Raw genomic sequence first — 18673 nt, 5'->3', positions numbered from 1 at the left:
ACATTATAATATCCGTCCAAAAGGCCCTAAGTCAAGATGGCACACCGCACAAGGCCTCAGCCGATCAGCACCAACCCCGACCTACCCTGCATCGTAGCTACCTATGCTTCAAGGCTTGATTAAGTAGAAACTAGAGAGAGTCGAGGTCCTTTTCGTAGTAATTTTAGGTAATCACCAGTTTAAGCCTAGATTTTACATGCGACACATCGTAAATGTTGATGAAATATGATGTAAATGCTATGCTATGAAAAAACGAAGACCTTGAGAATATTCACCATTTAATTATCTCATTCACTGTTCGTACGTGTTCACGTTTTTTTGATAATCAAACAAAAGGTAAAAAAAAAACTAAAAAAAAGCTGCGAGTTTCAGTCGTATTGTATTGTTCTTGTGGGTGCGGCGCAAGCTCATTACTGCATTCAAATGAGTGTTTTGTGTAAATGAGGGAACATAATCATGTCGTTTTAAATGTGCGTTTAAATAATATTTAATTTTCTTTACTATTTTTATCTTACTGTGCAAAATAGAGCCATCTTAATCTACACCCGGACCCTATACCTACCAGCAGTTTTATCGTTCTGGTACGATTTTTGAAATAAATTTATTTATTTTTAAAGGGCTTTCGTACAATATACGTATATCATGACACTATCATACGTTATTAAATAGATTAGCCTATTTAATAAATTTGTTAAATCTAATTTTACACAATAGTTAAAATTCTACTATACAGTAGCCGGCAGAAAATATTGTACATCGACCTTAGAAAGAGCATTCGGCTTCGTAGAGCGTTTTCATACCTGTGACGTTTTGTCGGTCTCAACGACAGAGACAATGCTCTACGAAACCGCTATCTCTTTCTAAAGGTCGATATACAATATTTCCTGCCAGCTACTGTATCTACTCTATCCACAGAAAGAAGTAAGTATATTGTCTTTCTGTTACCATGGGGCGTTAACAATTTTAGTCACGCAAAGCAAGCGATATTTTTTTGCTTAAACGAATAACTGAGAAAAGTTAAAAGGTGCACGCCCGGGGTCTAACAAAGGATATCTCAAATAGAAGACCGAGGATGTAACCATTAGGCTATCACCGCTTACTAAGTTACTACTTAACCTACCTACTTACCACGTACTATAACTTAGGTATTATTTTTGTAAAACATACGTACACCAAGCATTAATAAAAACTATTCAAGCACCACAACTATATATGAAAAAAAAGCTTGCGCTGGTATAAATGAGTGGATCTGGTTAACAATGGGCCTGAATATGGGGTTCTACGGTGTACTTGCCAACAATGTGCACACCCCTTAACTCTACATGTATTTTTACCCGACTACCTACGCTAAAAGGAAAATAGACAATTTCACAACGGTATATGTTGTAATTTTTAAACGTGCCGTCATTCATTACATTATCTACTCTATCATATGACATACCTATCTGTATAACTACCTATATTGTATAGTGTGTTTGTTGATTTGTCCTTCAATCACGTCGCAACGGAGCATCGAATAGACGTGATTTTTTGAATGGATATAGCTAAAGACCTAGGGAGTGACATAGGCTACTTTTTATCTCGAAAAATCAATCAAAGAGATTCCACGGGATTTTTGAGAACGTAAATCCACGGGCAATCAGCTAGTAACTATATGTATAAAATTCAAAATCCCGACTGACTGGCTGACTCACGGGGCTGACTTATAATATAATATCAACACATAGCCTAAGCCGTTGGTCCTAGGGACATGAAATGTAGAGGGTGTGTTCTTTGTAAAGAGTAGACAACCACTAAGAAAGGATTTTTCCAAATTCCACCCCAAATTCCAAGTTAAATGGGGGTTTGAGATGTATGTAGTCCACGCGGACGAAGTCGCGAACATAATAAAATTATCACTATGCGTATTAACTTAAGGTGGTATTCATCTTAGAAAATTAACATCTAATTAATGTAGATTTAAGAGAAACCGGATTTACACACGTATTTAGTCACACGTATGCGAGTCCTTTTTCATAGGGACCCACCCTATGAAAAAGGACCCCGGATAGGTTCGAAACTCGTACTATACTATACTCGTAACAAACTTTAGTCGAGCTAACGTCGACTAAATACGTGAGTAAAGCTGATTTCTTCTATATGTATAATGGAAATCACTCACGATTGTTTAAACCCTACATTAATGTGGTTCTTTAACTTCTAAACTACCTGCATAATATACCTAGTTCAAAATGCAAGAGGGAAATAGTTTCCAACTGATCCAATAGGTATCTCAAGTCGTGCGTGCTTGAAAGTAATTAATAACTAAACTTATTTCGATTAATTTATGGCTTCTGCTTGGCTTATTATTGTAATAAAGTTTTGTAATTTGTAAGTACGGTTATTAGTTGTTTGGCGAACGTACCTGTTTTCATTATGAACTCGCTTACTAAATATGTAGGTAGATACATTCCATATTATTATAATTTGTATAATTTGGAATATGTGGTGCCTACCTGGTCCAAAGATTGTCAATCGCCATTCAGCGTAACAATGGTGCCAGCTTGATGGGCGTCTTTGGCCCAGGGGCAACCAGGCAACCAAGGCCGGACTTTTTGACGACGACGTGGTTAGATAGTTACTAAGGTTTATTAATATTGGACTCTTGTAAATATTGAGCATTTAGTAGTTATAAATTATATCTGTTATCTTTAGATATGTAAACAATATAACATTGTAATAATTATTCTAAATTAATAAAATATCATTTGTATAATAAATACCTACATAAATGTTATGAAATAAGATTTTTATTCGATTTTTTTTTTTACAAGTTTAGTGCTTTTGAATCTACTACTAGTTCAGAATCCTCTACCCACCGAAGATAATAATTAGTAATAAACTACAGTCAAAATTCTTATTAAAACTACTTCGGAATCAGGACTGTTTTTTAGAGATTAAAAGTACCTGCTTAGTTTTAAACGCATGAGGGCTGTATTGATTGTTTTTGTCTGGTTTATCATTGTAGGTAATAGTCCCGCAAATTGCTATTGCGCTGGCACTATGTCTCAGTAACATCGAAATGATGTCATTTTGACGTCAGCCGAAATAAAAATATACCATCAGCTCGAAACTTCAGTCTAGTGCTGACGTCACTAAAATGGCGGCCACGCACATTAGCAATTTGCGGGACTATTACAAACCCAAATGCAAAGAAGGAACTTAAAATAAGCAGTAAATAGTGTTGAGTGTCCAGGGATTAATATCATCTCATAGAAAACAAGTCCACATTGGCCGTTGGATCGAAGCCTACATATTATTATGTCAAATTTCAACTCGCGCTTGACCGTGTTTGAGTCTCGTAATTTTCCTCCCCGTTTTATACCTATTGACGCTGAGTTAGCAAACTTCATTACACTTCAGAAGTTGGAAGTGCTTTGATCGCTTTGCATTAGATTCTTGTCATTTGAAAGTGTGAAAATTGGTAATCGGGCGATCTTATAAGGTACCTAACTAGATGATGCCCGCGACTTCGTCCGCGTGGATACCGATTTTTTAAATCCTGTGGGAACTCTTTGTTTTTCCGGATAAAATGTTTGATTTTAAATAATTGCCTATATAAATTTCCGGGATGCATGCTACCTCCGTACCAAATTTCATATAAATCGGTTAAATGGATTGGCCTTTAAGAATCCCGTGGAAACTCTTTTCTTTTCCGAGATAAGGTAGCCTGTGTCCGTCCCCTGATGTAAGCTAACTTTGTACCAAATTTCATCAAAATCTCTTAAACTATTGAGTCGTGAAAAGCTAGCCGACAGACAGACATACACACTTTCGCATTTATAATATTAGTATGCATAATTAATGAAATATTCGATTTATAAAAAAGTTCTTACTAATCACGGAAATCCTAGAAGGTTTGAATTACAAAGTATTTGTTAGCAGGTGCCTGATAAGAACTATGAGCTTAAATTGAGACTAAGGATACCATCATGTAAACAACTAAACTGTTCGTATAAGAATTTTTTTCTGAGACATTCGTGAACCAGCCGTTAAACCTAACTAGACCGTTGCGGTGTGGTGAGCTTTAGCTAACAAAGAGCTGAAATTCGGTCAGAAAGAAATATTAGTTTAGTTTATTTGTGTTGAACTGTTAAATAATTAGCACCTTTATTAACGCCTGCTGTCTAATGAAGAAATAGTAGGAAGGTACTTATCCCAATAGAGGCGAGTACCTAACAGGTAATAACCTAGTTTAGAGATATTTGCACTATTTGCCGCCGAAGTTACCAGTTGAGAAGTTCATTAGTGAAGCTTAGTAACGGGAGAGCAATTCAATAGGATGCTAAACATGGCCGCAGGAAACTTGCTTAGACATGGGACGTGTGTCGCATCGGAAACTTACAGTAGGTAAGTACTTATAGATCGCGACTCCTACGCTCCGCCTCAGGAGTCTTTTGCACAAGTTTAAAAATCTATTAAAATCATCATCCCCATCATCAACCGTATAGTTATTTTGATCGTCTATAAGAAGACTACTAAGGTAACATTATTATAACACCTCCTAGTGCCAAAGTTCATCAAAGTATGCACGACCTCACTACGGCGCTAATCAAGTTGTCAAGTCGTTTGCTTGAAGTTCGATCATGCATGGAGTACTGCAGCCATTTATGGGATGGCTCTGTCAAGTATCAGCTTGAGCCTTGATGCATTGGATTCGGTGGACCGTCGAGCTAGAAGACTCATTGGTGACAAAGCGCTGGTTTGGAACATCGGCGCAAAGTTGCCTGTGCATCATTATCCTGTTGCCTACGGGATATATTTCGGAGAGTGTGCCGAAGAACTTTTCGATCTGGTTCCTCCTTCACCGTTCTACTATCGTACCGCAAAGCATCGCCAAGGTCTGCACCTACGTACCTAGTCGAAATTCCACGAACACGTACGAAGCGATTTGCTTCCTCATTTCTAATTCGAACCGCTAGGATTTAAAACGCCCTGCCAGCATCAGATTTCTCCTCCAACTAATCTATGTGAAAACTCAACAATATCCATGTGATAAATCACGTGAATCTGTTGCTGCGTGATTAGAGGCCAAATTTGTGTAAAAATGGCATGGAACACAGTCAGTATTTCCCGAATCCCAAGATACAGCCATGAGACTACAACCAGTTAATGAGATACAGTCCGCTGACAGACAGATAAACAGACGGATGAACAGCGGAGGCTTAGTAATGGGGTCCCGTTAGCATACTTCGGGTACGGAACTCTAAAAAATGCGATAAATATTATGTCTCAAAAATACTCAGAATTGAATATTAAGTTAAGCTGGATAGATAGTTTCATCCACAACTTCTAGCAATTTCTGAATTCAAACTAATAGCTACCTACTAGTATCTTATTATGCTGCTTCACAACTTCGACGACTACATGCCTTCCGGCCAACAGTTTTCAATACTTAAATAGTTTACAAGGTGACATCTAAATATGTTCATGTTATATTGTTGTCATGTGTGTATGGATTTTGAATTCCAATTGAATTAGGTAAAATATGGGGCTAAGATGGCTGCCTTAGGCTATTTATGCTGTATTTTTACCAGTAAACCAGGGTCGATTTTGGCAAAACAATTTTTAACCCCCAACCCCTTCCGGAATTTTTTTAGGGTGTAAAACACGTAGCTGTTAATACCTGCATGTGCTGTCTGCCAATTTACGATCTAGTTTGTATGGAAAATCAGGTTGAACTGTATCAAAAGACCCTAACGAACATGAAACTTCGATCACCACTTCCTATCGGGTAAATAGTTTCCAATACTTGCCGATGCGACATCTACTTAATTTGTTTTCAATTGCCTTGCAAATTGCAAAGTTCAACGAACTCGTGTAAAGTAAAATGTACTTTTAATTGGATATTTTTTATATTTGAAAATGTACTTCATCCCTAGACACTATTGATGTGTGTAGATACAGAATGTTTTCCTATTTTCTTTAAAACTATTTAGTACACTTTAGTCTATTTTAAATGTCTACGCTGGCTTTTCTGTTTCGAAATAAAAAGCACACTTCATTATGTCCTGTACACAAGTTATACATAAAAGGACGTCATCAAATTTGTCGTCACAAAATTCAGTCTACGGGTTTCCAGGAGTGTACGCCACGCTGCTATCACGATGATATAAAATCTTTTCCGTTGAATAGAGTTAGTTAGCCACGCCAGGTCGGCTTCGTTACCGCCGCATTGTGGGACATCCAATGTCGCTGCATTACACGTAGGTATGTGGTTTTCAGTATGCTATGCAGAACATATTCTGGTATTCATGTGTCTAGTACGTTCATATGTAGGTAGAGCCATGGGTATTATGTGGTAGTTTGAAATGTAATTTTTGCTCATAAAGCTCAACGATTCTGGTCATCTTCATCATCATCAACCCATCGCCGACTCACTTCTAAGGATGGGTCTCCTATCAGAATGAGAAGTCGTAGAAGTTTTGACCATAGTCCACCACGCTAGCCAAGTACGGATTTGCAGACAAGTGCAATATTATAGTGCCTAATAATACCCACCTATATTTCACAAAATATTTAAAAACTCATTATTTTCTTCTCTAATAATAATATGATTATGATATAGGTACCTACGTATTATTTTGTATATAAATTATTATTATTATTATTATTCGTTGATAGAGTACCTACCTACCTTTGCCGCGATGAATAGCGTTAGTTAAGCGAGCCGGCTTCGTTATCGTCCTATTGTGGGAATCCTCAACAAAATGGGTACAGGGTAACAGCAGCGTACAAAATATACACGCAACTTTACTTGCTCTATCTATGTAGAGCCAACAAATAACCTGATTCCTGTTACACTTTCTTGTTTCTTATCTTCATCTTAAAATATCTATCGTTTTCTTACTATCACTCAACATCAGGTTTATTTTATTTACTTCGGCTTGTTGCTCCTTTTCATTAGGTAAGGCATTCCGGAATCCGGACTAGCCCCCTAATTCAGAATGCCTTACCGGTATTTTTAAATAGTCCACTTAAATGAATGGACCATTTAAGAAGTTTTTTAAAGGTTATTTGCATAAAAACAACTTTATTTATTCTATTATACTTGGTGTAAAAAAAATATCCATAAAAATAATATCTCAAATCATCATCATCATCATGATCAACCCATCGCCGGCTCACTACAGAGCACGGGTCTCCTCTCAAAGTGAGAAGGGTTTGGCCATAGTCTACCACGCTGCCCACGTGCGGATTGGTAGACTTCACACACCTTTGAGAACATTATGGCGAACTCTCCGGCATGCAGGTTTCCTCACAATATTTATTTACTTAAAACGCACATAACTCCGAAAAGTTAGTGGTGCGTGTCCGGGATCGAACCCCCGACCTCCGATTAAAAGGCGGACGTCCTAACCACTAGGCTATCACAGCTTCAATTTCAATATCGCAAATAATATCCATTATAGTTGTTAGAATCTAGTAGATCAAAAGGTCGTTTTGATTGGTCTAGCTAAAAATAATATGGCAGCAATCAATTATGAATAAATTAATTTACACTCCACTGAGGGCAGTATTGTTTTATTCGGAATAACTTAAATTATACCGTCGGAGATATTTTAATTATTTTCTTTCACTTTATAACCAATTAATATTCCATTTTGCCCAAGTATAAGATAATATTGGGATATCGTTTTCGTTTTTACGCTCGAGATCTCTTGGGTCTCGAATAATTGATTTCTTAATTACGGTATCTCGGTTTTATATTTTTAACGCTGCTGCGTAAATTGGAGTACCTACGGCTGACATCAGCTTCGAGACTGACCGATTAATTAAACACTTTTTCTCTTTCTTTAACGACTTTATGGAAAGTGCCTACCTATACTCACCTATGTGAGGTTTATTTAAGGATTCGATTTCAGATTCAATCTATTTAGAAAACAAAAAACCAATAGGAGCTTTTGCGGACATCACACTTCTTTCAGAACATTGTGGAGAACATTTAGGCATGCAGGTTTTAAAGCAAGTAGGGTCTTAATTAGGGACACATAATATAACTCCAAAAAGTTACAGATGTGAGCCCGAGAACTACTGGACCTCTAAATAGGAGGTCTTATAACCATGTTTTTAATTGTGCTAATCATGTTTTTTTAGAAATCTTTATTGCACACACACTCACATATTATACAGGTAAACAATACAAGGTAAAGAAAAAAGTATACAAAGGGGGCAAGGGCGGCCTTATTGCTAAAGCAATCTCTTACAGGCAACCTTTGGTGAAAGGATTTAAATCGCAGAGCACGGGTTGGTGCAAGAACTAAGAAGTAAAATTATTTATTTATATGCTTAAAAGTATATTAATATACTACTAGCTGATGCCCGCGACTTCGTCCGCGTGGAATTAGGTTTTTAAAAATCCAGTGGGAACTTGGCAATTTTTTAAATGTTTCTCTCCGTAAGAACCATCCCCGTACTTCAAGGAATATTATGAAACAAGAATTAGCGAAATCGGTTCAGCTGTTCTCGAGATTTGCGATCAGCAACACATTCAGCGATTCATTTTTATATATAGAAAGATATAATAGAATACACATTTGATTGGCTTTTTATAATAAATTTATTTATGTAAAACAAAAATATATAATTTCATGCGGAAAAGTCTTTGAGTCGTTATTTCCATAGATTATTATCCAAGACTGTAACTAAAATCCAATTAAGCCGCAATCCAAGTAGCAATCGAGTTTCCTGCAATATTCAATTATAATATACTCAGAACAAAACTTCGTCAGATGTAATTGGATGAACAAGAGCAGACGTACGGATACATACAGTTCATAATTTGTCTAATTAAGGAGAATATTTACTATACAGTTATACACCTATAATCTATATATATAAAAGGAAAAGGTGACTGACTGACTGACTGACTGAATGAATGACTGACTGACTGACTGATCTATCAACGCGCAGCTCAAACTACTGGACGGATCGGGCTGAAATTTGGCATGCAGATAGCTATTATGACGTAGGCATCCGCTAAGAAAGGATTTTTCAAAATTCAACTCCTAAGGGGGTGAAATAGGGTTTTGAAATTTTGTAGTCCACGCGGACGAAGTCGCGAGCATAAGCTAGTTTTGTATATATAGATACCTACACGCTGGCCAAGTGTGGATTGGCAAACTTTATTGAAAATCTGACTGACTAACTGAGCTATCAACGCACAGCTCAAACTACCGCGGGTCGATTGCGGTAAAATGACAGCTACAATGTCACGATTGCAATCACCTCCGATTTTTTGATGCTTGCTCACTAGTGGCTACAATGCATTGTTGCAACAAGAATACCATAAGTTCTGCCAATCACAACAATTGCGATTGTAATAATGATTGATGCAGGTTTTACGGAATGGAGCTACTGGACAGATGGGGCTGAAAGACACGCAGACGTAGACTTTCGCTCGGAAAGGATTTTTGGAAATTTGTGTAGTCCACGCGGACGAATTCGCGGGTATAAGCTAGTAAATTATAATCATCCTTACAACGCTTTACGTCTTTATTTCCTTCTTCAGTCAGAGTAAATAGGTAGACATAATAATAAAACTATTTTTATTGATTGGGTATGTAATCCTTTCAAATAATATCTGGAAGGATAACTGACCCTCGTTCAATTATTCAGAGATAAAGCTTCGTTCGCAGTTGTTGTGTAAGTGGATAATTGAATATCGCAAGAAACTTGATTGCTACTTGGATTGCGGTATAAGTAAGTTATGGGTTTATTATGTGACTAGTTTTCGCTCATCGCTACTCCTGCGTAAAAGTTTTATAATTAAATGACGAGCTGCGCTTCATAGCTTTTTAATTGAATTTTTTATGCTAATATGCAATTTTTTCACGTGAATTTATTTGCGGAATGCCATTGTACTCCCGTTTTAAGATTGTTTGACTAAATCACGTAATTATAATTCTTTTTAAAGAGTTTTATGTTGAAAACCAAATTTTCCATTTAAATTCAAAGACATGGAAAAAAATTAAGAGACATGGATTAGTCAATAGTAAATAGTAATAACAAGTTAATAACCGGTATTTTATACTGTTTACTAAATAGATATTAATAGCAGTTTTTGCAATCATTGAGCTTAGGGAGCAGAAGTACGCTACGCAATTGCCCTACTTTTAAATCACGAATAAGGTATTAAAAATATTTTTTTTAAATAATAGTATTGACTCCATCATTACCAATAATTCAGCTCTATTAGAGCGGGAACGGATTTAGGTACTTGAAACAGCCAATTTTGCACGGCAAATCGATCAATTAGATACCTAATAATTTGAGTAATTGCGAAAATATTATGTGTGACTAGCTGACCCTGCGAACTTCGTTTCGCCTAACAGTCGATTCAAATTTTTTATTTTTTTTTTAAATATCAATTCACTATCAGAAATTCTAAAATCCCCACGATTTAGGACTTCAGTACTTTGCAGCATCAGGATTGAGGAGTTAGGATCCGAAGTTCAGTGATGTAGCCTATGCTTGGTACCTAAAATAATTTTGCATCATCCGCAGTTCCTGAAACATTATAGTTTAGGAGTGCTGTACCCTACATCATCAGGGTTGAGGAGTTGAGACTTGAAGTCTGAGAATAAAGTCGTTGCTTGGTACCTACAATATGAATTCACTATGAACACTTCCTGAATCTTGATAACCCAGGCGGGCAGTAACCCTGCAGCATCAGGATTAAGGAGTTGAATCCAGAATTTTTTATGTGACCACGACGTAAACTTTTTTTGTTGATTTAAAAAAAAATTTGCAAATCGGGCCAGAAACCTCGAAAAAATCGATGTAGAAAAAAGAACCACCTCCTTTTTGACAGTCGGTTAAAAACCGATGACCTTGAAATATTTACGGAACAATCTTTAAAATATCCCCTTTCTAACAAAAAAAGAATGAATGAAATCGGACTACGCGTTAATGAATTACAACTCAGTATACATTTTAACTTTCGTCCCCTCTCCTACGGGAACCATGCTGAATTTCGGGATAAAAATCCTATATTCTTCCTCATAGTATGACCTCAAATCGTACCAAGTTTCATTGGAATCCATTCAGTAGTTTCAGCGTGATGCGCGGCCGTGATACAGACAGACAGACAGACAGACAGACAGACAGACAGACAGACAGACAAAAATGAAAAAAATTACAGTTTTGGGTTCAGTATCGATTATAGAGTGCCCTCGAAAAAAAATTTTCAAAATATCTTCAATGTACAGAATTTGACCTGTTACAGTTTTATTATAAGTATTGATGATAATATTGATTATTATTGAATAGATAGATATATTTAATATTTTCATATATTATGCACGAATTGTGGAAGTGAACTGTTTTATTTTTCTATGAATTAGGTACGTCTTGTCCTAAGACATTTAATCTTGTAATGTTCATCTTATAATGTTATCATCACTTTATTATTCTGTCAGTGCACATAATCATTATGCTAGCTGAGAAACCTGTCGGGGAAATGCAAGTAAATTTTTCTTAGAATTTCATTCGGCTATCGAAATTCGAAAGCAGCCACGAATGCATATTTTAGAAGTTCTGTGTTTCCGCGGAATATTGAGTTTTCAGTAAAATCCATTCCAGCGTAAATTATCATAATTTTACGATGGACGTTTCAACGAGGTATTTAATTCTCTACTGAAAGTTTTACTAAACTTAACATAATAAAATGTTGGAAAGGAGCGGGCGCTACTTTGCGGCAGTCCATGATACACAAGCAACAACAAGCTTAATTCGGTATAATCCGCCAAAACAGACAAAGTATATGTTGCAGCATGCGTTATACCTACACCACCTACCCTACCGACTAAGCAAGCGATACCCACGATCACCACACAAATCTTCTACAACTTACTCTGTGTAATTTTTCATTCCGACACCAAAGCATCCTCAGGAGTACCTAGATTCCACAATGCACAAGCCACTTTGCTTGTTTGGCTGCTTGCTTTTCCTGCATGTAGGTATAGCGGTGACTGGGCGGGCGGTGCACATCACATGCTGCACCTTGTAGATTTTTCTATTTTCGCAGATTGTCCTTGTGAGAAGATAGTAACGTCGTAGAAACAAATTAATGACTGATTAATTAACAAAATATTTACATTAAAATATTGGGTAAAAAAGGTGGTGAATTTTGATACATCTCCCAGTTTTCGCGGATCCATAAAACCTTTAGGTTCGGACGCCAGTTCGTGGCTAAATCATAATTGATGTGATTAAGTCGGTCAATTTTAATGAAGCTTCCTTTCAATCTACGGAGACTTTTCAATTTTTAATTACGGAAGCGCGCCATGAATTCCATTAACTTTGTAAAAAGGGAGTTTATTACTTGCCACGTAGGTTTTCTTTCATTATTAATGTTAAATAAGTACAAAATATTATTATATTTCTTATAGCAGACTCGCTTGGCACAGTTACTTTCTTGAAATTTTATTAAATGCTGAGATGATGCCCATGACTTCGTCCGCATATGTAGATACCTACGCTACGGTTTTTTTAAAAATCCCGTTGGATCTCCTTGATTTATCGGGATAGAAAGTAGCCTATGTGTTAATTCAAAGTAACGTATCGAGGTACATTCTTTAATAAGAAGACATTGCATAGGAAGTCACGAAATATTAATGTCCCAGTTGGTTAGGTAGTCGCAGTATCTTAGCTAGTAACAACGTCAGTGTGAGCTAAACGCAACTTGTGACCATAAATATTTATAAGTTTACCGACACAGCGGCTGTCTCGACTCTCTAGTGCTGTACCATGTTAACTTGCGCCTTATTTACATCGTTTAGTAACTTATCCTGTATTATAAAAAACGTATACTTAAATAGGTATAAGTCTCGCAAATTGCTATTGCGCTGGAACCATGTCTCATTATCATAATCATAATCATAAATCATGAATCCTTTATTTTGCTAGAATACATGTCACAATGGTAGTTAATTTTTAAGGTAAGTAAGAATCAATGTAATCGGCCATTTCTGGCATGCAAATTTTTTTCTATTATAACACAATTAATAAAATTCTAATAATTATTAGCATAGTTAAATTCATGAAATTTTAATTATTTTTACAATCTAAGTCAAGTTTAATTCTATATGTTATATATTATAAGAGTCAACTTAACCTACTGTGCCAACATTTCATTGATTGAATAAAAACATTTATCTATAAGCCACTTAAAAAGATCCTTCTTAAATCGTTGGAGAGGTAATACCCGTAATCCTGGAGGTAGTTTATTAAATATTTTTATACACATGACATAACTGCATTTTCCGTAAGATGCACTGTAAAACCTATGTTCAATCACCAGTCTATCACCGTTTCTTGTATTCCTTGGATAAATATCTTTTGCTTTTGTAAGTATCATCAAAATTACGTCATTTTGACGTCAGCCGAAATAAAAATATACCATCAGCTCGAAACTTCAGTCTAGTGCTGACGTCACTAAAATGGCGGCCACGCGCATTAGCAATTTGCGGGGCTTATAATAACGATAACTCAATCTAGTCTAAGGGTGAACCGTACTTTTAACATGACAGTTGACCCATAGAGCAAAAATGACGAGCCCTTTCTGAAAATTTACATAAATAATTTAATATGAAGTCAGTTAAAAATGAAATATGTACGTGGTACTTTCTTTTTTAAACAGATCTCTAGTAAAGTTTAATATTATGTCAAGTACCTACTGAGTAAGGTCAAATGAGGTTTATCTCGTGGTAACTTTATTTTAACCTTGACCTGAAGACCTTGTCAGTCCTTCTCAGTTAGTCGGAAAGGTTTCAATGGGCGGTGAAATTTTGATTGGGTCAAAGAACCGATTTTATAGTACTTACTAAGTTGGTTCAAGTTTGGTTATTTTCCTTTGTGAGCTTGGTATTAGGTACATACTAAAATAGTACGCGATAGGTCGAGATGGCAATCGGGGAGGGAACGCCCTGCACACCCGCACAACCCCCGCGCTAACTTAGTGTGACGTGCGGGTGTGCGGGCGTCCCCCCGCCTTATATCCCGATTGCCATCTCAACCTATCGCGGACTATAGATAGATAACCGCACAATAGGTTTCATGTTAGGTTACGTCAAAATTGTTTGGTACAAGAGACAAATAAACAAACTTTTAACAATTTTGCACTCCCATCCTAAAGTGGCATTCTACAGCTTTAGAACTCCTTAAGTGTGCATATTACAGTTGTCTCCTCACAAATCCCGAGTGCATACTAAACAGACTGAAATAAAAGGTGATCAGAGCCGACAAAGGCGCTACTGGACGAATTACCATCGACAAAGGTTTCCGCTGGCGGCTATTTGCGCCATTACCCTGATAGTGCGGGAGGGTTTGTAGCTAACGGGTAGGGAGAGTATCACTGAGTACTTTCATGGACAATGTTAGGATTTATGCATGATAGACTACCAACAATAATTGTGTTGGTAATCTATCATGCTTAAAACCTTGTTAATATGGGTGAAACACATTGGTGCTTCACTCTAAATCACTACCCATATAAATGCGAAAGTGTGTTTGTTTGTTCTTCAATCACGTCACAACAGAGCGACGGATAGACGTGATTTTTTGCATGGGTGTAGTTGAAGACCTGGAGAGTGATATAGGCTACTTTTATCCCGGAAAATCAAAGAGTTCCCACGGCATTTTTAAAAACCTTAATCCACGCGGACGAAGTCGCAGGTATCAGGTACATACTCGTAGTAGCCACTTGAGTACTCGCAGATCTAATATAAATTAAGTGAGTAGGTATTTTTTGTTCCGTTTGCCGTGGAGACCCTAGGGCCATGGAGTCTTAGTGCAAAAAAAAATTTACGAGACATTTCACCTCGATTAATAAAGCCTCATCTGGTGACAGAAGGGCTGGCTCATTTTTTGCGCAACGGATCAGCCTGGCTGTCCAGCGCGGCAAGCAGCCAGTATTCTTGGCACCATTCCACGCGGGCGTGATTTGTATAGTAATTAGATAAGGCTAGCTTTAAATTTTATTGTAATAAGTATTTTCATTAAAAAAATATTTTTGCCAGATTTCCGTCAAAACATTTAGTTTCAAAGATATATGGCGTGGGCTTAAGGTTTTACACACAAATCTTTAAGTCCGTGTTACTTAAAAACTAGATATACTTACGGATATCTCGCAAACCACTTTTTAAAGTCAAAAATGTATCATGTAATACTATACTGTACTGTAATACAGATACATGTACCTACTTACCTATTAAATATTTTATATTTAATTTTTTTTCTTTACAGCCATGGTCACCCTACAACCCCCATTAAACGTCAGTCACCCTTTATCAAACGACTGCGACTCAAACTGCGCCTTTGTTACTTACTGCTTGAAAGGCCTGAAAGATAAATTTCAAATAATTTTATCCCTTATCTCCGAAGAATTGCTACACCAATGTTTATTGGTGAGGCGTCCATCCCGCTGGCGGCATCGGCATCTCAAATTCTGGAAGGTCTAGAACGGCCTGGATTTCTGAGATTTGTTAACAAAGTTTAGCATTTCCAAATCAAAGTTTTTTTCTTTATAGTCGTTACTAGCTGATGCCCGCGACTTCGTACGCGTGGATTTACGTTTTTCAAAGTCCCGCGGGAACTCTTTGATTTTCCGGGATAAAAAGTAGCCTATGTCTTAATCCAGGGTATAATGTACAGCCAAATCCGTCCAGTAGTTTTTGCGTGAAGGAGTAACAAACATACACACACACACACACCCACACATCCACACACACACACACACACACACACACAAACTTTCGCCTTTATAATATTAGTCAGGATTCCTCATTGCTGAGGTTCGTGACTCAAACTACCGGATTACTGAACCGGCTGAATACAGAAAAAAAGTCAAAAACAGTCAGTGCTCTTATAATATTGCTTCAGTATGTGTATTGCTTCAACTGCAGCAGCTATATAAACCACTTTTGTGTTATATGTTTTATACTCCAAAGCCAAAATGCTGACAGATCGCGATTTGACCTAGTTAACCCTCAGGAATGGCCGCCAAAAAAAATATTAAAGCCAACACTTCAGCTTTTGCCTAGATATCTTTCAGCCCAGAGTCATTTCGTAAGTTTTTGGTAAAAAGCCGAAACTCAATTTTATCAATTCACCTTTGGACTAGGCTAGATTAATATCATAAATATGTGAAAGTGTGTTTATTTGTCTGTTACCTTTTCACGGCCCATTTATTTAATCTATTGTAAATTTGGTGCAGAGTTAAGTATAGCTTGCATCCCGGAAAATTAAAGAGTATCTACGGAATTTTATATTTTAATCCACACAGACGAAAACGCGGACATCTGGTTTTGATACAATTTTAAACGATGGCACTATAGAGGCAAGTGCTCAATTTGACGAAAAAATATTATGTGTTTTGTCTAGGCCTTTAGAAAGATTCGTTGAGACCGACAAAACGTCACATAGGTATATGAATGACATAGACCACGCTCTACGAAGCGGAAATCTTGTTCTAAAGATCGATTTAACAGTATTTTTTGCTGGCTACTGTACTTCATCTTGTTTATAGGCGGCTGGCGAGTAAAAAGACCGACAAAACTGTTTTTGAACGATGCAAATACTAGTTTACACTGCGCTCGAGACACCGCCACGTTGCGCTGATAAATATTTATAGAGAGTTTAAACGGATACTGTACTAGGAACTCACTATGTAATAGATCTGTTTATTACACTACATATTAACTAACACACGCTACAACTTATTGTAGAAGGTAGTAAAGTATGGTAGGTACGGGTCCTCCTACTTATTAAACCACAAAGCTGTAGGTACACGAGGCTGTGGCTTAATAAGTAGGAGATTACTGGCAGGGAAAATTTGGCAATTCATAGGCTTCGCAGCACGTCTTTGCTGTTCATCTACACTATAACATTATTATACTTAAATAGGTAAAGTTAGTAAGTTTGGATGTAAAGGTAATCTCCGGAATTAATTATCTGATTTTGAAAAATCTTACACTGATAAATAGCTACAGTCCAAGACAGATTGAGATGGCAATCAGGGTATGAAGCGGTGCGAAGCCCCGCACACCCGCACGTTATCCGCGTTTGCCCTTACCGGGTTAGCACGGGGGCTGTGCAGGGCGTTTCCTCCCCGATTGTCCTCTCCATCTGTTGCGTACCATACATTCTATTAATAATTATATCTTGTGGACAAAGTAGCTGGAAAAAGCTAGTAATTTATATATGACAAAAATAGTAGACATGCGACTAGCGTTCTAGTAGGTGCGATTTTGTGTGATAAACCAAGATGCTCCTAGTAAATTATGAGGTATGTCATATTCCTTTCAGGTTAACCTGCTTCTATCTTCGACTTTATCGTCACTTACCACCAAGTTAGATCGCAGGCAAGGGCCAGCTATAATCAGATAAGAAGAAAAACAAAGATATCATATTCAAATTTTTAAAAAAACTTGCGGCAACAAAAAATTTCTTTGAAGAATTTAATGGAATTTACGCCGCGCTTCCGTAATAAAAGATTGTTTCAGTCTTAGTAAACTGAGCTTCATTAAAAAGCCCTGAATAAATCATATAAAATTATGATTTATCTACCAACAATAACTCGTAAGTTTAAACCTCGGGAATCGTTGAACGAACTTGTTTAGCTCGATATTTAGAAGCAAAGACCAATCTCTTACTAACGGCTGGTTTATTATAGGACTGACTTAAAATAATCAGTCTTAGATTGCTGTTATAGAATTGAGAATATAATAGAAATGGTAAAGGATCGAAGTTTGTTGATTAAACATCAATGTGTGATATTGTATTTGTATAGTGTCATAGTGTTGGAAATTATAGTGATGGACCTAGGGGTATTATTTCTGTAGTATTTATTGATAAGTAGCTCAAAATCGGCGACACACTGTGTCGATGTAAAGGAAGGCATATAAAATTTTATTTAATTACTTACAGTTACCTCATACAAATAATATTAGGTGACAGAGTATTAGCTAGGTACCTAGTCTACATTTCAAATTCGTATTTATATCAAGCTCTGATAATTTCCATTCACAGATTCCAAGATGGCGTATCTCGTTTTCATTTGCCTGATTTTTATTTTTATTTTTAAATAATTATTATGAACTAGCTTATGCTCGCGACTTCGTCCCGTGGACTACAAAATTTCAAAACCCTATTTCACCCCCTTAGGAGTTGAATTTTCAAAAACCTTTCTTAGCGGATGCCTACGTCATAATAGCTATCTGCATGCCAAATTTCAGCCCGATCCGTCCAGTAGTTTGAGCTTTGCGTTGATAGATCAGTCAGTCAGTCAGTCAGTCAGTCACCTTTTCCTTTTATAAATATAGATGTTTAAACAAAAAAACATTGAATCTTACATAATACTACCTACTATTTACTAAAAGCTTCATGCTCTACACATACACAATTTTTGAGAGAGATTGATTAACCTTAGGGAGTACAGGTACACACGAGGTACGTAGGATGTTTTCAGTTACGGAAATTCACTTGAATAAAAAGTAAGTGCAATTTAATTTCGAACTTAAGCTTCAAAAGTACTTAATGGGCTAAAAGTAGGTCAACCGCGAAACAAATTCCTGCAGCTGGGGTTTGGAGTGCTGCAAATAATTAATAACTACGAGTAGATGAAATATTTGTA

At 36.7% G+C, this 18673-nt stretch overlaps 2 protein-coding genes across 4 annotated transcripts in view; one reads left to right on the top strand and one right to left on the bottom strand.

Annotated features, from left to right (window-relative positions):
• LOC117983961 (serine protease inhibitor 77Ba-like) overlaps positions 1 to 314 on the bottom strand; it is a 144147-nt gene extending 143833 nt beyond the window's left edge. The window contains exon 1 of the mRNA XM_069499682.1: positions 305 to 314. The gene's annotated coding sequence lies outside the window, so the exon portion shown is untranslated. The remainder of the gene's footprint in view (positions 1 to 304) is intronic.
• Positions 1 to 18673, top strand: part of LOC117983483 (cell adhesion molecule Dscam2-like) — a 111381-nt gene that overhangs the window by 26328 nt on the left and 66380 nt on the right. The gene's annotated exons all lie outside the window — the stretch shown is intronic.

Source organism: Maniola hyperantus, chromosome 7 (assembly GCF_902806685.2).
Source record: "Maniola hyperantus chromosome 7, iAphHyp1.2, whole genome shotgun sequence".
Taxonomy (NCBI): Eukaryota; Metazoa; Arthropoda; class Insecta; order Lepidoptera; family Nymphalidae; genus Maniola; species Maniola hyperantus.
The sequence above is the reverse complement of the archived record's forward strand: the minus strand, read 5'-3'. Positions and strand labels throughout refer to the sequence as shown.